Consider the following 21,357-nt stretch of genomic DNA (forward strand, 5'->3'; position numbering starts at 1 on the left):
CTTTACTCATCAAATATTTAAATATTTATCATTATATAAACTGGGCATGAATGTCAGCACATTTTTTAAAGTTGGATGATGTCGTTCCCAATGTTTATGTTCTATTCATGTTTTTCATTTTAAGAATTCATTATTAAATTTGAGACTAATAAAACAGCGTACATCTACACTGTAAAAGAGCAGTGACAATATAACTGCAAATAAAACGATATCATGATCCGTGTTCGCACGTCACGGCTCTGAACTGTTGTGTTATTTTATCTTAGTGAACACGCAGCACATCCATCATTTAAATGAAGCTTCGCCATCAGGGAATTCCATCCCCAGACCTTGGTGTTCCCAGAAGCAGCGACTCGGTTCTACACTGTAAAAAATGCACACACAAAGACGTTTTAATGGAGGCTCTGTGACGAAGCTGGGTCCCTGATGCTGTTTGAGCACTTTAAAAGTGTACACCTGAATATTTGCTTAAAATAATGCAAAAGTTGGGATTCATGAAACGAAACTGCATGGAGGAGAGTGCCTGAACAGAAATGCTGATCCACGTCGACAAAGACTGAGAAACAAAGGAGAACAGAAGGGCCAGTCAATATATTTATTTTTGATTTCTCAGCTCCGTCAGGGAATCCTTCGGCCTCTTTGTCACCTCTCAGATTGATGGGCTACTCCACCTGGTCTTCTCATGGCAGGTTTGTAGGGGTGTGATGTTGTTCTCAGGGATTTCTTTATGGGCTTTTGGTACTTTCACAACTTTTTCCCTGACCTGTTTGGAGAGCTCCTTGGTCTTTGTTGTGCCTCTTGCTTGGTGGTGCAGCAGGGTTTCACAACACATGATAATTGACGCAGGTAAACTTATCATAAGACTGATGATGATTGTCAGAACCTGATCATAATTTAAGACTTCAAAGCAAAGCATGTGAGAAAACATGACTTTCTAGTTCTTCATTTCTTATTATTCTACAACCCTAATTAAAAAAGTTGAGTGTGAGTAAAATAAAAACCATATTTTATCCCAGTAGAAGATGAACAAAATGATAAAATGTCTCAGTTTTAACATCAGATACTGTCATGTTGCCGTCCTCGTGGCTGCTTTAGTCATGCTCGTGGTCGCCTTCTCTGCTCATGGATCACGTCCTGATTACGCTGATGTGCTTCAGCTGCTCCTCTCTCCTCTAAGCAGGAGTGTTTGCAAACCTTTCCAGCCTTGGTTTGGCTTGGTCTGGACCTGACCCTGTTCTCTGCCTCTGCTCTGGACCCGTGAGCTTGGTATCTGTCCCCTGGATTCAGGATTTCTGGACTAGGACTGCCTGCCTGGCTTTGACCCTGGACCTGTGCTCTGTGATTCTGCACCACACACGTCTACATGTGAGTCTGTTCTTATTCATCCATTGGAAAACCAGCCAGCCTGCTTCTGTCTGGCTCAGCTGCCAGCGCTCCTTCATTCTGCTGTCGCTGGTCTTCTCTGCCATAAACCTTTAAAAATGTTCTGAGCTTATTTTCACTTCTCACCATGTTAATCAGAAACCACCAATCAGCAGTTCAGCATTGATCTGCTTCACATTAACCATTTTTTGGTTTAATAAAGCCTTGTAGAGTCCAACTCATATGCACACCTGTCCAGGTGGACTGAATAAGAGGAACTTCACCTGAAGATGTGATTCATAAAACCTTATACCTGCACTAGATTTGGCAGTTTGGCATATTATACATGTCTGACTTTCAACAGGCACAGTATTTACAGCTGCAACTGGTCACACAGTGTTTGCAGGAAGCATGAACTGCTCCATTCAATGACTGAAACTGGTCTCTGGGAACACTGGAGGGAAAAAATCTTTATGTACTCTTTCAATGGATAACGGGTTGGTATGGGCTGACTTTTCTTCCACCAAACATGATAAAACCATGTTATGCCCAAACAGCTGTTTATCATAGTGGTGGTGGGCGTGGCTCCAGCTCATCTGGGGGGGGCTAGGTGCTTCAGGAAGCAGCAGGTAATTAGTGCAGCTGTAATGCATGTCTAATCAAGAAGTCTTTATCTGCAGTAGCATGTCGAGGCCTCAGGAGAAGAAGGCAGAGTAGAAAGCAGTCCTGGGGCCTCATTTCTAAAGATGGCATAGGAACAAAACCCGGCGTACGCCAATATAGTCAGCTTTTGGGATTTATAAAAACCAGACTTGACGGGAAAATGTTCCTACCTCCACGGCAACTCTGACCCAGGCGTACGCACATAATCTAGAAAAACGGGAAACGGCGACACCACCGGTCCAGAATAAAATCAAGGAAATGATGTGAAAAGTGAAACATTTGTACACAATCCACTCTTACCTTCCACACCACATGTTAGATGTTAAAGCTGTTTGCAGACATGAATAAAGACACATTCCATATTAATCCTCCTAAGAGCCACACTCGGGAAAACCAGGATTTCCAGGAAAAAGGGAGATGATGTTAATAAGAAGCTCAACCACTAAAACATGTTCTGTCATTGTGAAACAAAACTTCATGTTATAAAACCCATCCAGATAAATAAGGAGCCAGTCTGCTGCCAGCGTGTAGCAGCCAGTAAAAGAACAGGCGGAAAGTAGCTTTGGTCCTTCAGTCCAGCAGAGCGGGACCAGACTGGAGGCTGGAGGTCTAGAAGTGATGCTACGCTAACGAAACACACAAGAGGAGGATTTCCTTTATTTATTCTTACACAATGCTTTTATTCTTGTCTTCATTTCTGTCCACACGTCTTTATTTCCCGCAACTCCTCGTCCACCTGGTTAATAGCGGTGATGGTGTCCCTCTGCACCGCCCACCCAGCTGAAGCACCGCCCACCCAGCTGGAGCACCGCCCACCCAGCTGAAGCACCACCCTCCCAGCTGAAGCACCGCCCACCCAGCTGGAGCACCACCCATCCAGCAACTAGAAAGAAATATTATTTAACACTAAATAAACTGCTACCAGTCTCAGATGTATCTGTACATGTTTATTTTATAAATTAAAACAAATTACGAGCATCATTACTGTCATCTAGCAGACAATTTTTTCCAAAGCGATTCACCCCTGTGGGAATCAAACTTCGGTCTCCCGCATGGCAGACGGATGATCTACCGACTGAGATATCCAGCCGTACGTTCTGATGCCTCTGGTGTGCATTTCCTCTGACACGGCGTTGACAGCATCTCCACCTGCTGATTTCTGACCCCTGTGATGCCCACGACTTCCCCACCAGATAAAGTCTTTCCTGGTTTTCCAATGTGGCCCATCAGGATCTCTGTCTCAAACCCTGAAAATTTTCATTTCTTCCTTCTTTTTCCCTCCTGAGCCATCGTGGAAATGATGTGATAAATATGTATTACAGACCTCCACCTGACCTTTTATGGCCACCATGTGCGTTCCCTCATGTGCGCCCGCTTTAGAATTAGAAAAGGTAAAATGTTTAGTTGGTGGACACGGCGTGGGCATTACTGGTGTCAGAAAGACAGAATAGTAGCAGCAGGTGGAGATGCTGTCATCACAGAGTCGGAAGGGAAGAAACGCCAGAGGCATCAGAACGTACGGATGGATATTAAAGGGAAAATATTAAAGGGTCATGAATCCTGTCTGGTCCCAAAAGCAGACTGGGAGAACAGGGACAGGGTCTGAAGATTATTTAACATATTTTTCTAAAATCTTTAACAGACCAGTTCATCCAGATCTTTTGTCAGGCAAAGACAGGAGCTGGCTGAGGATGAGAAAAGGGTTAGTTTCCCGTTTGTTGAATGGATGTGGAAGTGAGCCGGGAAACAAGGTAATGATGTTCCAGGCAGCAATAACCAGAAAGGCTTCCTGGACACGGAGAAGCTGAATGACTCCAGTTTACACAGATTACATGAAGAAACACTGGAAAGCGTGAACAGCACCACACTGGAGGGAGAATCAATCTGCTGAATGCTGCTTTGACTGCAGGAGATCTTCCAGGCTAAAAACAGGGAGAACAGACCTGAAACTGGATGCCTTTATCTTTATTTCTCGGTCTTGCTTTTCTACTGCCTCCTTTCTTGGTATAAACATTTGGCTTTGCTATGAGAAAAATGTAATCTGACTCATTAAATAATTGCTTCAGAACTGCTGGCAAATTAACACATTAATGCTAAAGACAGACAAGCTGATGTTTATTTGCCAATAATGCCAGTGTTGTCTATTTTACACACATCTCACAGGCTGTGTAACCTGAGGCTGGATTTTTTCTTCATTCTCCCTCTAATTACATCACTTTCATTACATTTATAGAAACATTTTAAAATATCTGATTCTTTTTCTCTCTGGGCATGAATATTAGATGAACCTTGTTCCAAAACCTCTGTATACAAATTAAAATTGCTCTCTCACTCCCACACTATCAGAGACTGTTGTTAAAAATCTTTTTCCAGTGAAAACAGATTTATCCTGTATAATATGTCTGCACATTTCCCTTGCAAGGAATGCATGCTCAGATGTAGACAAATGCAATATTTCCTCATAAAGAAGCAGCTGTTCCCCCCGTCACCCTTGTGGGTCTGTTCACTTTTGCATCCGTTTTGGCCATGATTCTTGTTGTATGACCTTATATTGGATGTTTTGTTTGTGTAAAAAAGTGTTTCTCTACATAAACTACAGTTTAAATTTTTGACAAAGTTTCAACAGGACACCAGAAAAACTTTACTACTTTTTCACCAACCTGCTGACTTAGTCCAGCTTCTTCCTCGCCCTCTGTGATGCTGCTGCTCCAGCAGACCTCACCAGACAGGACGACTGATCCACCACAGAGTCACATGTTGTGTCTGAAGCCTGCAGCGTAGAGGCTGAAGAGAAACAGGACACCAACGCTGCAGGTAGGCAGGTCAGACATAGTCCCGGTTTCACAGGCTGGGTCTGGTTTGTAAGATAGTCCAGAATCCAGTCTGCCAGATGAAGGACCACCCCAGCCCACTCCAGTCTGGCTTTCAGTAGCTCCGAGCTCTGTTGAAGGCACTGGAGAAATAAAACCATGATCCTCACAGTGCTGCTGGGCTTCTCCAGGTGAGCCAGAGCATGTTGTAGCAGGAGGATAACCAGGTCTTCCACTCTGATGCCAGGCTGGTAGGCGAACTGTAGGATCCATGGAGGGTCCCACCATGAAGGTGTTCCAGGATCAGTCTCTTCGGGGTCTTCATCAGATGGGACATGAGAGCTACCGGCTTATAGCTGCTGAGTTTTGTGGCGTGAGATGTCTTTGGTACTGGTACCACACAGGAGGTCTTCCAGAACTGAGGTACCACCGTCAGATTGAAGACCTGCTCCATAACTCGACACATTTCATCTGTGCAGGACTTAAGGAGCCTGGAGCTGATGCTGTCTGGTCCAGCAGCTTTTTTCTCCGTGATCCTCCTCAGCTCCTTTCTCACCTGGGCTGCTGTAAAGCAGAGGAGTGGGCAGGGGGGCTCTGTGCTGGGGGGAGGAGAGGGTGCTTGATATTAAAATGCAGATTCAGATTGTTGACCCAGTTCATCTCCCCCTCAGCCTGTGAGTGGAGCATTTTGAAGCCTGAGATAGTTTTTAGGCTTTTCCACACCCCACTGATGTTCTGCTGCTGCAGCTGCTCCTCCATCTTCCTCTTGTAACTGGCCTCCCCTCTCTGGTCTTTCTCCTCAGCTCCTCTTCCCCGGGGCCTCCTCCAGGTGGGACGTGCCCGGAACACCTCACCAGGGAGGCGTCCAGGAGGCATCCTGACCAGATGGCCGAGCCACCTCATCTGGCTCCTCTCGATGTGGAGGAGAAGCGGCTCTACTCTGAACCTCTCCCGGATGACCGAGCTTCTCACCCTATCTCTAAGGGAGAGCCCGGCCACCCTGCAGAGAAAACTCATTTCGGCCGCTTGTATTCGCGATCTCGTTCTTTCGGTCACTACCCACAGCTCATGACCATAGGTGAGGGTAGGAGCGTAGATCGACCGGTAAATCGAGAGCTTTGCCTTTTGGTTCAGCTCCCTCTTCACCACGACAGACCCATGCAGAGTCCGCATCACTGCAGACGCTGCACCGATCCGCCTGTCGATCTCCCGCTCCATCCTTCCCTCACTCATGAACAAGACCCAGAGATACGTGAACTCCTCCAGTTGGGGCAGGACCCTATTGCAGACCCGGAGAGAGCACTCCACCCTTTTCCAGCTGAGGACCATGGTCTCGGATTTGGAGGTGCTGATTCTCATCCCAGCCGCTTCACACTCGCTCCAGTGTGAGCTAAAGATGAAGCCAACAGAACCACATCACCCGCAAAGAGCAGAGACCCAATCCCGAGGCCCCGAACTGGATCCCCTTAACATCAGCTGCACCTACAAATTCTGTCCATAAAGTTATGAACAGAATCGGAGACAAAGGGCAGCCTTGGCCGAGTCCAACCCGCACTGGAAACTAATCTGATTTACTGCCGGTAATGTGAACCAACCTCTGGCACCGGTCGTTCAGGGCGTAATATGTTTGTGTTGAATGAAATTATATGTAGATGGAAACTCCACCAAGCCTCCAAGACAACCCCATGGTTGTTCTAGTCTGTTGGAGGAGGGGGGATTTCTAAACCCAAGTAAGCGCCTCACCACAAGGTTGATTATTTAGTTATTAAGTTTAACTTATTTTAGTTGTTTTGATGTTTTTTCTATTTTGTGACTGTTTGTGTACTTTCACCCCACACTAACACTCTGGCATTCACAATAACTCCATTTATGTAGCTGATACAGATACGACTATGTTCATTTATCATGTATGCAAATGTTTTATTTAACCAGTTCTTCACACAGACAGCATGCAAACATACTTAATGCAAAAATATAAAATGGTCACTTGGAATGTGTGAGGATTCCATATGATCAAATAATAAACCATCTGGTTAAATTAAATGCAGATACTGTGCTTTCTCAAAGAACTCACCTAACAGAATCAGGTCTTAAGAAGCTAAAAATGGAAAAAATATCCTAACATAATCTCATCTGTATAAAATAATAAGCAGCGAGGAGTTTCAATATTAAACAATGAAAACATCAACTTTACAAACAGCCTTGAAGGAAGACTATTACGAATACAAACAACTTTACTTTATGCCAGAGTACAGGAAAAAATATAACAAAAAGAGTATTGCACATGTTCTGTTATGAAGAGGTGTATGCAGATAAATATTACAGTTCTTATTTTCAGTAAGTTTTAAAAGTTTTTAAGATTCGCTGCAGCTAACTAAAGTGGGAGGAGTTATAAAGTCTGACAGCATCAGGCAGGAAAGACCGTCTGTGGAGCTCCTCGGTGGTCTCAGTCTACAGCTGAACGAGCTCTGACAGGACGTCGGTGTGGCATGCAGGGGGAGGAGCTTCCTCAGCATCCTCCTCCCGGACACCTCCACCACAGGCTCCAGTTCAACTCCTAGGACCGGTCCAGCTCTCCTGATGAGCTTGTTGAGTCTGTTAGTGTCGGCTGCCTTCAGTCTGCTGCTCCAGCAGAAGATGAAGCTGGATACCACCGAGTGGTGAAACATCTGCAGCAGGGTCCTGCAGGCGTTGAAAGAGCTGAGTCTCCTGTAGACCTCATTAGTGTCTATTGTCCAGTGTTATTAACATTCCTCTTAATAAATTCAAATTCACACTTGCTAACATTTATGGTACTGACAAAGACGAGCCCTGCTTTTTCATCATTTCTTTTCAACAAATATACTAGCTGGAAATGTTAAACCAGAGATCAACCGTTCAAACGTAACTGGAGTTCAACTGAAGTAATCAGTGTATAGACCACCTCGGACTCGGCGATAGCTGGAGAAGAAGCAACCGCACAACTAGGCAATATACCTTCTATTCTTCTTTCCATCAATCCATCATTACCGCCGCTAAATGGGGTCTGAAACTGACGTCGGTTAGCTGAGTGAACTCATCACTGCCCCCTACTGGAGGAACTGACTTAACACCCATGACAACACAAAACACATGGAAGCATGAGGACGACGACGTATGACAACGTCTGAAACGGACGTTGCTGTTCACGAACGTACGGGAGCAGAAATGGATCTTTACACCAAACAATGTCAATGTCAAACTGAACGGCACTTCAACACATCCTTACTCCAAGATCCCAAGTTTAATAGCTTTGTAAGGAGAGAGTGGACATCTTTGTTTAGAAATCAACGACTCGAGAAACCACTCCATCAATATTATGGGAAACAGGAAAAGCTGTACTAAGAGGAAAATCATTTCATTTTCATCATACAACAAAAGAAAACAGCAACAATTAGAAAATAATGTAGAGGAAAGGATTAAACAACTAGCATACTCCCATGCAAACTGACCAGATGACCATTAACTAAATGAACTGAATCATCTGAAAGATGCATAATCCAGAAAAAACTCAGTTCATTATTCAGAAACTTTAATATGAGAATTTTCAGCACAGCAACAAAACAAGCAAATTTCTGGCAAACCAAGAAAAAGCAACTATCCCTCAACTCCTCAGGCAAAACTGGTCAGAACTCAAGATATCAATAAAGTTTTTCAGACCTTTTTTAGTAGTTTATACTCCATTGATCAATCCCCCCCTCCCCCCAAAAAAAACAGAAGCTGACAAGTTTTTAAAAGACCTCCAACTACCAGAGCTAGGTAAGGCACAACCAGACCGTTTAGATGCCTCACTAACTCCTGGAAATAATCCTCCAAATAATAAATCACCAGGACCAGACGGCCAATCCTCTTCCCAGCAGGTTTTAAAGTAATAGAAGAAATAAAAACTACCAACTCACATGAATACAGCAGCCAAGACAGTAATCTTAAAACCAGGCAAAGACCCAAACCACCGCTCCAGCTACCACCCCTGTCATTAATCAGTACTGACTTAACAATAATTACTAAAGCTTTGGCCACCAGGACAGAGACCGTCACCCCCGTGCTGGTGCACGAGTCGTGAAAAATAGAAACGCCTCAGACAGAGTAGAATTTAATTAATCTCACCCAAAACAACCACTCACAAAGTATTTTAGTATCACTAGATGCAGAGAAAGCCTTTGACAAAGTTAATTGGATTTTTTTAACATCAGACTGAGTCCATTCTTTTGCTGAGCATTGTGATGGTCGATTGAAGAGTCGTTGGACTGTTGAAGCTATCCGATGTGGTTGTAGGCGAATCCCAGGATGGATTGGAGGTCTTTTGTTTCCATGTGAATTGTTACCAGTAAGTCCAGTTTGTTATTAGTAGCAGTTAATACACTGACCTCAGTCTCTGTTGTCTGAAGATCGCTGGTGTAGGTGGAAGATATCGTTTTTCTTTTGTGTGGATGAGGTGCATCTGGTTGGGTTGTGGAGATGTTTGTAGTATTGGTGGTTGATGTGTCCTTCCTTCAGACTGCGGTGGGTTTGATCCGGTTTTGTCGTCATTAGTTCTAAAGTGAAGATGTGGTCATCAGTGAGTGAAAAAATAAAAACTACTTTGTGGTGGCTTTGTTATTACTGTCAGTGTGAATCCTCCCCTCTTGGTGACGTCTTGCGAGATTCAGAATGCTCTCATATGTTGCAGATCGAACCGTCCGACCTTCCTTCATACCTCAGCCTTTATGGGTTATCTGAATAAAAAACTCACTTCTGTGTTGTTTTTTTCCTTCTAAGCTGCTACATCATTTGATCAAATTGACATATAAAGGGTTAAAATCATTTGAATGATTACATATTCAGTAGTTTTGATCAGGACTGAATATATGAGCAAAACAATTTAAAAGAAATATGAATCTGTGATGTTTTCATGGCAGTTTTTGGAAAAGGACTTTTTTTTTTTTTTCGTTCTTTGATGACCCGGTAGGATAATTAACTCACACGACTTACAAGAGTTAAATAATAAAACCAAACACAATTTGGTTGTCTTTGATGACTGAGGCTTATTTTACCAATCTGAGGAATTGTTAGATAATGGTGCACAATCATTGTACAGAGGAGTCAACGCAATGCAAAGCCTTCATTATGTTTCGGTTGTTTTGGCTTGGGATCAATATTGGCTGCAGGATCTAGTGGGCCCCATGGGTCCAGCGTTGCGTTAATGAGCCTCAGAAAGGGCCTGAGGTGGGAGTGAATCCCAGAGGGGAAGGGTCAGAACATATCAACCCGAAGTTTATTTTCATCCAGTCCATTCAAAAGATTACATGAAGTGCTGGGAAAAGGGTTTTTTATTTTCAGAGGAAGAATTCCCAACAAGCTGTTGGCTTTTCAGTGATGTGCTCAAATGTTTGTTTGTTACTCTTTCTTTAATTATTAATAAAATTAAAGATAGGGTTATTATCTTTAATAATAAATAATATTGTAAAAAGCAGCTGGTTTGGGGGTTCAGTCTACAGCCTTTCAGAGCAAGAGCTTCTCTCCAAGGCTGCTATCTTGCAAAGAAGAGGTAACAAGACCCCTGGGACAAATTCATCAGAGGGGCAGAAATCAATTTGTAAACCAGCAAACACTGTCATGATTGAGGCATGGGGTGAGGATCCAAGTGAGCACGGAGGCAACAGAGGACACACAACGGTAACATGACATAAAGACTTACAATGAACTGACAAAGAATAAATGAAACCAAGGAGTATATACAGGAAGGTGAACAAACAAGAAACAGGTGAAGTGAAGCAAACCAATATTTACAATGGGAAAACTCTACAAAATAAAACTGGAAACAAGACAAACTCAGCTACAGCTAAAGCAGTGTTTCTTAATCCAGGTCCTCAGGACCCCCTACCCTGCATGTTTTAGAAATTACCCTACTTTAACACACCTGAATTAAAGAAATGGCTCGTTAACAGGCTGCAAATAATTTGATGAAGAAGTTCATTCATTTGAATCAGAAGTATTGGACTAGGAACACGTCTAAGACATGCAGGGCAGTGGGTCCCAAGGACCTGGATTGAGAAACACTGAGCTAAACTAATACAAACCCAAGCCAGAAACCCACAAGGCATGACAGACACCAGCTGCTGGATGTGTTGAGTCCTTACTCACAGACAGCCTGCAAGATCCCATGATCCATCCATCCGTTTTCTACCACTTATCCGCTGTCAAGTCATGGGGCAGCTGCCTCAGCAAGGAAACCCAGACTTCCCTCTCCCCGACCACATTCGCCAGCTCATCCAGGGGGATCCTGGGGTGTTCCCAGGCCAGCTGAGAGATGTAGTCCATCCAGCGTATCGTGGATCTTCCCTGGGTTCTCCTCCCGGGACGTGCTCGGAACACCTCACCAGGGAGGCGCCCAGGAGGCGTCCCGACCAGATGCCTGAGCCACCTCATCTGGCTCCTCTTGATGTGGAGGAGCAGCGACTCCTTTGGCTCAGCTCCTTCTTCACCACGACAGACCAATGCAGAGTCCGCATCACTGCAGATGCCGCACCGATCCACCTGTCCATCTCCGGCTCCATCCTTTCTTCAATCGTGAGCAAGACCCCGAGATACGTGAACTCCTCCACCTCCTCATTGCCTCATTGCCAAGCTGGAGAAAACACTCCACCCTTTTCCAGCTGAGGACCATGGTCCACGGATTTGGAGGTGCTGATTCTCATCCCAGCTGCTTCACACTCGGCTACGAATCGCTCCAGTGAGAGCTGAAGATCACGGCCCGATGAAGCCAACAGAACCACATCATCTGCAAAAAGCAGAGACCCAATCCTTAGGCCACCGAACCGGATCCCTTCAACACCTTGGCTGCGCCTGGAAATTCTGTCCATAAAAGTTATGAACAGAATCGGAGACAAAGGGCAGCCTTGGCAGAGTCCAACACTCACTGGAAACGATTCTGATTTACTGCCGGCCCAATAGGGCTCTCTTCAGCTTGACGGCATCCCACCAATGCGTTTCCAGATTTCCACCACGACAGGCACGGGAAACTTTTTGGTTATAGCTCTAGCTGGCCATCTCAACAATAGAGGCAAAACACAGCCCACTCGGACTCAATGTCCCCTGCCTCCCCCGGGACATGGTTGAAGCTCTGCTGGAGATGGAAGTTGAAACTCTTTCTGACAGGGGACTCCCCCAGACATTCCTAGCAGACCCCCACAACACGCTTGGTATCTGCCAGGCCTGACTGGCATCCTCCCCCACCATCTGAGTCAACTCACCACCAGGTGGTGATCAGTTGACAGCTCCGCCACCTCTGTTCACCCGAGTGTCCAGAACATGCGGCCTCATGTCCGACGATACGACCAAAAAGTCGATCATTGAACTGCAGCCTAGTGTCCTGGTGCCAAATGCACATGTGGACATTCTTATGCCTGAACATGGTGTTTGTCCATGACAAGCACATAAGTTCAATAACAAAACACCACTCGGATTCAGATCAGGGGGGCCGTTCCTCCCAATCACGCCCGTCCAGGTCTCGCTGTCATTTCCCAAGTGAGCATTGAAGTCCCCCAGCAGAACAAGGGAGTCCTCAGAAGGAGTGCTCTCCAACGCCCCCTCCAAGGACTCCAAAAAGGGTGGGTACTCTGAATTATTGTTTGGTGCATAAGTACAAACAGTCAAGACCCGTCCCCCCACCCAAAGGCAGAGGGAGGGCTACCCTCTTGTCCACCGAGGTAAACTCCAATTTACAGGTGCCAAGTCGGGGGGCAGTCAGCATGCCCACACCTGCTCGGTGCCTCTCACCGGGAGCAACTTTTTTAATCCATTGTCCTGGCATCAGAAACCATTGGCCGTCACCATTCCGGACTGGTTATTAACAGCATTGTCTGCAGTGGACATTCCCCCTTCTCCCTGGCCTGGAGGATGAGGCTGGAAAGACTGCACCCCCCTGGCCATGTCTGAGCTGAGGGTTGCAAGATGCTTTTGTTTAGTTTTAGCTTGGACTTTTATTCTGCTTTTAATAAACTGGACATATTTTATCTTAACTTGGCTTGAGTGACAGCTGCTCCTCAGAACTAGTTACCCAGCACAAACGGGGGCTAACAATAGTTCTCCCCTCGTTACACCATGTCACCCTTTTGGGCTCAGCCCAACTGGGTGACATGGGCAAAGGCCCAGTCACCAGGCACTCACCTCTGGGGTCCAACTCCAGGCCTGACTCCAGAGGAGGATCTATCCAGACAAGGGAAACCTGGATCCATTGTTTTTATTCATCATAAAGTTCTGTTGTGCCGTGCTTTGTCTGGTCCCTGCCCTAGAGACCAGTTTGCTATGAGTGATCCTACCAGGGACATAAAGCACCCAACAATAGAGCACCTAGGATCTTCAGGATGCTACCTACAAATTAATTAATGCTCAATAGAATTATATATGTCACATAAGGTAGTTTTTTTTATTAATACAGTCAATTTTTCATTTAATTTCATTTACATGTTCTTCTCATTCAGTATTCATGATAAACGAATATGCAAAATGCATCCAGTCTGTGACCTACATAGTGTCTCTCAGCTATGGAAATCTCTCTTGTTTGGGGTATAAGTGCTCAAACTTTGGGGGAGCTGCAATGACCTGCATTCTCCAGCTGCTGTGAAATAATATTTCAGTTTCACACAAGTTGGAAAGTTTATAAATAAAACCAGTGCAGGATAATAAAAAAACAGTGCTTTAAATGCTGAAGTAATCTGAGCAGCGGTGCATCAGAGCCCTGCCCAAAGTTCAGGTCACATGTCTGGTTTTCACTTCATCAGATGTTGATGGAAGGTATGCTGTGGAGGAGAATCTTGACCTGGATGTTTGATCTGAGAAGTTGCATTTGAGCTGATTGCTGCAGCTGTTAGTCCCGCCTCAGGTGCAGCAGCAGCTTCACATCGCTACAGATTCCTCAGATTTTTGTTGGCTTTTTATGTCTTGCACTTTCTGGCTTGTTGATGTCAACATGGATCCTGATTATTCACATCTCTTTCAAGGTTTTTGTTAACATAAAACAACGATGTTAAATTTAGCCGGAGGGTACAGCTGAGCAGGCCTGTGATTGGCAGGGAAAGTCAGAGAACTAAAGAAACAACACCCAGCACATTTTACTTTAGCAAAGCTTGTAACACAGTTATCACTCTATGTTATGCATTTTATATTTCACCTGACTGAGGATGAAAATGAGATCCACAATGTTTAATTGGAACCTAAATCTAAATCTGCATAAGACTGTGTTTCTCCTTGTTACGTAGGGACTCCATGGGGACAAAAGCCGGTTAACGATACTTTATTAATGACCTTAAACTCAGAGTAAGGATCATACTAGTACCGACAATGGAGAAGGTGACGGGGGGTGAGGAAAGCCAGGAACAGAGAGGGAGTGAGTCCTTGATGAGCGTAGGATTAAGGTCCGACGAGGACTGAGGGCAGAACAGGGGATTATAAGGACAGGAGGACAGGTTTAACTGATAGGACTTGATGAAGATGAGCAGATCAGGACCAGGTTTGGAGAATCTGAAGAGAGCTGCCGGAGGACTACCAGCCCTGGCCAGGTGAGGTTGTAACATTCCTCAGCAGTTAGACATGTCCCACCACTGCTGCAAAGCATCCAGTACAAAACCTTCTTCTTCTACATTAACAACTAGCATGGCAAATATCACATTTTCTGCTGAGGTCTGGAGTAAAATGAGTAAAAACATATCCAGTCACCTCTGCAGTCACCTGATCAGCTTCATTCATGCAAATACAAGATTAAATAGAACAGAGTAGAAGAGTGAAAATGAAACTGAATTATAAATATTTTTTCTAGGTCCTGTGATGCACTGGAGACCTGTCCTTGTCTACATGTCCTGGTTTACCTGTCCTGGTTTACCTGTCCTTGTTTACCTGTCCTGGTTTAACTGTCCTGAGGGGTATTGCACGAAACCAAGATAAGCGATTAAGCCGGGATATGTTGGTTATCCTGGCTGAATTTAGCCCTAAGTCGGTTGCATGAAAGCAGCTCAAACTAAACCCGGCCAAGTTACTGTGGTGATTTATCCGCTGCAGCTAGCCTGCTCCAGACCAGGCTAACTGCTCAGGCTAAGATTAATCCTAGCGACTACCTGCATGTCCAACGTCAATTCTATGAGGAATTAATGTGTTTTACAGCATGTCCATGGTCTTCCTAAGTATGGCGCGTCATTTTAATCATCCAGTATTAAAATATTACATATACAGTCACTGTACATTTAATCCAAATCTGTTCGTAATCGCAGCAGCCTTTTTATATGGATTCCAGTTGCAGTATTATTACTCAGGCCAAGTGTTATATTGCTATGCTAATGAAGCCTGCTCGTCAAATTGCTGTCAGAGGTTTTATAAATATGTGTTTTATTGCATTAATTGAGATTACAAAACACAGCGGATGAGGTTACAAAGGTGTATTCAAAGAAGTCCGTGATGAAGACAATGTAGAATATTCAGGTCCAACTCCCCTCCACCTGTTCCCTCTTCATAATGGCTTGCCCTTTTTCAGAGGATGTGCTGGACGAGGAAGCCCGCATCCTCAGAAGAGCATTCAGACGTGAACGAGTCTTCAGGGACAGCTCACATCCCCTGGCCTTTGGAGATGACTATGTCATTGAGAGATACAGATTTTCGGTTACTGGATTTCCAGGTCCAGTTTTCAGAGTGTCCGGCGTTTAATCTCAAGATCCAGCTCCATTCCTTGGAGCTTTCTCTTTTTGAGTCAGCTTTTAACATCTGCCAGCTCTCTCTCTCTCTCCAGGTGCCCTGAATAAAGCGTTCTGACAGTTTGTGAGGTCTGTAAAGGAAATGTCAGTTAGCACAGCAGGATTTGTGCATAACGTAGATTTACTTTAGCCAATACTCACAATGTTACCAGGCCGCTTAGGAGACTGTGCAGCATCCGGGTCCTGCTACACATTTTCTATTAGCACCACATCACTGACTTCATATCCTTCATGGAATAAATAAGCAGGCCAATCCCATAAAACTGACATGCCTCAAGCCTTCTGGACTCCACCGACACAGTCTCCTCATCTGCAGACGTGCATTCTGCAGCTGCAGATGTGCCTTCCCCCTGCCGTATACATGCAGCGAGAGGACTTGGATTAAGATTTCACAGAACATACCAAGCCTGTGATTTGGAGACGCTGTACTAACCGGATCATCTTCTGGTGGCTCCAAAAGTGTAATTGTGTTCCCAGACACTGCAAGGTTATCCAAAGTCAGACACTATATTATATTTGATTGTGTTCCATGTGCAGTAGAATTGCAGTACTTTGTGTACCTTGTATGAAGCGGACAGTTTCTGTGGCTGGGACAGAGTCAGTTATTGTCCCTCCCTGGATCCCCTCCATCACTGGCCTCCTTTTTTTAACTGCTACAATCATACAGACATCGAACATGTCAGCAGACACCTCATCTATTCACCTCATTTGTTCACGGTTATCTACTTTGGAGTCACTTACCAGCCTGCAAAATGTTCTTATATTTAATTTTTACTTGCTGCCAGGTCCTTTTATGGCCAGACAGGTTTGTCCTTTATGAAGGACAGAAAGATAAAATAGATAAAAACGTTACATGAGGAAAATAGATTAAATGACACATTGTGGATAATTGTTTGCACCTAATCATACTCTACATTTCCTGAGTAACATGCACCTGCTTGTCACTCTTAAAGTATACAACAGTTAGTGGATTTGAAAAGTAATCCTTTAATTGTAGCCTAATTATGACAGTTCCAGTGGAGCACTGTTTATTAATTGTACAGTTTTTGACCACTTACGCATTGAGCCGGTCGGCTATTGTCTGCCAGGCTCTCTCGCGTTCTTTACTTATGGCATTGGTGTTGCCTTTTTTCCTTATAATATCCTTAACTTCGTCAGAGAACTCCGTCAGGAGCTGTTGTTCAGTGGCTTTTATCCATTTCCCCATCGGTGATTCTGTGAGCGATCGCGAGGTCTGCTTCAGTATGCCGTGCACACGCACTTATCCCAACTATCTTCACCTGGCTTAACCTAGCCGCACCTTCTCATCCTGGCTCAGCAAACGTGCAACCAATTAAGCCAGGATAGGCCGCGCAAGCTAGGTCAAGCTGGGCTTGTTTAATTATCCTGGATTTCTTTATTCTGGTTTCGTGCAATACCCTTCTTGTCTACCTGTCCTGGTTTACCTGCCCAACACCTGCTAACTGCTGGACTCCAGCTTCCCACCGACCCTGAATTTGAATAAGCGACAGAAAATGGATGAATATTATTTCTAATCCCTCGAGGAAAACAGTAATATTTTTTTTTATTGTTTCTTTTCTGAACAAAAAGTACCAGGACCACCTTCTAGTACCGGGTCGGACCTTTTTAATCCTGGTGTGATAGATGAAGCAGGTGGAGGAAACCTCCCTCAGAGGTTTTCTCCATATTGACATGACAGCATCACACAGTTGCTGCAGGTTTGTCGGCTGCATCCATGATGAGAATCTCCCGTTCCACCACATCCCAAAGCTGCTCTACTGGACTGAGATCTGGTGGCTGTGGAGGCCGTTGGAGTCCAGTGAACTCATCGTCATGTTCTAGAAAGCAGGTGGAGAAGATCTGAGCTTTGTGACATGGTGCATTATCCTGCTGGAAGTAGCATCAGAAGATGCTCCACTGTGGTCATAAAGGGATGGACATGGTCAGCAACAATACTCAGGTAGGCTGTGCTGGTTAAACCAGGCCACGTTGGTAATAAGGGGCCCAAAGTGGGACAAGAAAACCTCCCCCCACCATGACACCAGCAGCAGCCTGAAGCGTTGATCCAAGGCAGGATGGATCCATGTTTTCATGATGTTTCCAGCAGATTCTGAGCCGAGCATCTGAATGTGGAGCTGAAATGGAGACTCATCAGACCAGCAACGTTTCTCCATCTTCTATTGTCCAGTGTTGGTGAGTGTGTGTGAATTGTAGCCTCAGTTTCCTGTTCTTAGCTGGCAGGAGGCACCCGGTGTGTCTTCTGCTGCATCCTGGTCCAGACAACTGCTGCTCTGGATATTTTCTCTTCTTCAGACCATCTCTGGAAACCCTGGAGATGGTTGTGGGTGGAAATCCCAGTAAATACTCAGACCAGCAACTATGCCACGCTCATCCCCTTTCTTCCTCATCCTGATGCTCAGGTTGAACGTCAGCAGGTCGTCGTCACCATGTTTTTATTTTTATTTATTTGGTTTATTTATTACAGGGACATTGTACATTAATATTCATGTACCAGACTTAACCAAATGCCTATCTTACATCTGCAGCCACTGCATGTTTACGTGGTTAGATGCTGCCATGTGATTGGCTGGGCAGACATTTGTGTTAACCGGTATTACCTTTAGTGTAAATATTCTTTTTTGTTTCAGATGCTGTTTCATGCTATTCTTTTCTATTATTTTCTACTTTTCAACTGGTTGTAAATTTTTTCCTGTCTCTGTTTTCGCAGTTACCATCACAGATGTAGTTCAGTAAATATAACATTTCTAGTACTATTAGAAATATAAGCAGTTGTACTGGGTTGCTGTCATTCTTAATGTAGTAGTACAACAGTAGTAATGCTAATAGTTTTTGTAGTTATCAGTTGTAAGCTTAAGCAGAATACATCTTTCTCAACTCATTTTCACATAACTTCGTGGTCTCTTTGTGTCGTTCTGTCATGCTCCAGCTACGACTTATGAAGGGGCCTTGTGTGATAATCCTCTGTGAAGGTCCGGGCTGGTCTATTGTGCTGGCTGTGTGCTCAGCTGGGACGGCTAACACAGAAACCCAGCAGAGACAAGCAGGAAGCTGGCTGAGTATTTATATCTCCGTCCTCTGCAACAATACAGAGCCAAGTCCAGCAGGATTTCACACTGACTCATCATTAAAAGAACAAAACCCACAGAACTGCGTCGTCTTCTGTTTTAAGATCATTGTTTTTATCATGAGACTGTATCTTTAGTAGTTCTTTATTCTGCTCTTCAGGGTAGAACTTACAGGCAGATTTCCACTTGAATGTATTATATACAACCATAGGTCAGCCAGTAATCATTCATTTACCAAGTGTTGACTCAGTGACATTTTCCACATTTTACCATCTTCTTCACTGCAGAAGGTCAAATATTAACATGGTTTCAGAATTAACTTCCAGAATTTGTGGAAGATACAACGTCTGCAACTAAAAAGAAAAAGTATTTATTTATTGTTTGTTTTTGTTTGTTTTCAGTTTAAAAAGGCTCTTTGATGTGAGAGTGAGGGGATGTTGTAACCCTGACATGTTTTCGGCTGTCACCTGAAGCCTTAAGGGTTGGGGAAAAGTTTTTTTTTTTTTTTTCTTTGTTTGTTTTTTGTGGGGTTTTTTTAGGAGGGGGGAGGGGGCCTGCGGACATGTTCTTGTCCCTGGGGTGCCGAGCCTTGGTGTTGGGTTGGCGGGGCCGGCAGTAGTTTTGCCTGGGGCGGTCGGGTCCTGTCGGGTTGCTGGGCGGGGCTCTGCTGGGGAGAATGGGCGGCCCTTGGGCCTGTGGGGTGCCTGCCCTCCATGTGACCATGCGGCCTGCTGGGCCTGCTCACTGTCACCCTGTGCTGCCAAGTGCCCCTGCACCGGTCAGAGAGCCTCTGATCTGGTCTGAGTGAGCCGCTGCTCTGTCTGCCTTGGCCGTCCTGGGCTTGGTGCTATGTGGACCTGCTGGGCCTTTGGGGCCTCGGGCTCCCCCCGTCCCCCGTTGATGCTTCGGGGTGCAGCGTGATCACGGCCCCTTGCAAGCACACATTTCTTCCTTGTTGCATGGCCACACACCCACATTCACACGTGCATGCTCACAAACGTGCTCATCTCTCCATCTGCTTCTACTAGATGTTGCTGATGTTTGTGTGTTGGTACGTTTCTCTGCAGGTACGTTTGATGACTACTGTACTTTTTCATGTCATCATTATCCTATTTTCTTTATGTATCATGTAGTACTGTGGTAGTTTATATTTTTAGGTGTGTTTTATTCAGCCTAGACAACTCTTATTTACACATTTTAATCCTGTTCTTTTCTACCTTTTTTCTTCCTCTTCCTCTATCTCCCTGTCAGGTTCGGTACTGACATATAAAATCTAAAGAAAATAAGATTAAAATAAAAATAATAAAAATATCAAGGGCAGCCATGTATATAACATGTCTTCCTTGGTAGAGCAAATCTGTCAAGCAAAATATGTCACCCAGACTGTATGTTAGGATGCTGGACAGGACAGGGTAAAAAAATGAAAAAAAAAGAGAGAGACAGTTAATTATGTTAGCAAAAAGTTAAGGAGCAGAGCCAATCAACCCAGCTGAAATGGGCTCAGGTGGGACTTATAGCAGGGATTTCTTGTTGCAGACAGGGAGCAGACTGAACTGAAAATGGTTTAGGGACAAATCAGGACATGTTGGACATTGGTAGGGACCAAATTCTACTCCCATGTCCACACAGAATGTAGCTTTTACATTTGATTTCAATACACCAGGTAGTGAAAAGGTAGATGTTTCTATACCGTTTGAATTATTTTGAATTTGACAATGAAGTAGATGGTATAAGTGAGATGTCTCTGATAAACTGGTCCCGTTTCTATTGGAGCACTTCCTGCCCTTGTATAGAAGAAGTGTTCCTTCTTCATGCCATGATGCAGGAATACCAGCAGGATCTTTGGCCTCTATGGGTATAAAGCGAAAATATCACGGTGGAACCACCATCATCTCCTGACCTCAACTTTACTGAGAACCTGTGGAGCATCGTTAAAAGGAAGATGTATGAGGGAGGGGGGCAGGAGACCTCCAAACAGCCACTTTGGGAGGAAATTCTGGTCTCAGTGAGATTCAGGCAGAAACTGTCCATGAACTTCCAGGTTTAAAGGTTGAGAGAGATGTCATATCAAAGAAGGTCTCCACGGTAACACGAACTGGGTCTGGAAACATCTGGAAACTGGTCCTACATGGTGCTAAAACACAACAGCTGAACATTTTCAGTTCTTTACAACTTATTTAATGTTTTAAATCTGGAAGACTGAATTTAGAGTGAATGGAATAAAAATGTTGTTTTTATCCTTTGGTAGTTTAATTAATTAAAATCCAGATTATTATATAACCTAATATATATTTTGATTATGACAAAAGCATAATCAATGTTGATCATGTTGATTATTTAGGAAAAATAAACAAATCCATAAGAATTCATACAATGCATACCTGCAAACTTTCACCAAAAATCACAATTTTCTAATCAAAATATTTCATTAATCGTATAGATCCAGAGAGTTAGTATTTTAGAAAGGGGAGAGAGAGGTGTCTTCTTTGCAGTGACACAGCTTTTATTGCTGAAAATGTGTCTTAAGAGCAGAGGACTTCACAATAAAAGATCTTTGATGCGTCGCGTTAGCGTCGTCATTCGTCGAGCAACAATCCTGAGGACAGCGTCCTAAACCAGAGACATAATGATGGATTTTTTTTTATCAAGTGTGAATCCTTCATTTTATTTAAGAACAGAATTATTGTATTTCACACG

The sequence above is a fragment of the Melanotaenia boesemani genome, chromosome 20 (genome assembly GCF_017639745.1).
Source record: "Melanotaenia boesemani isolate fMelBoe1 chromosome 20, fMelBoe1.pri, whole genome shotgun sequence".
Classification (NCBI taxonomy): domain Eukaryota; kingdom Metazoa; phylum Chordata; class Actinopteri; order Atheriniformes; family Melanotaeniidae; genus Melanotaenia; species Melanotaenia boesemani.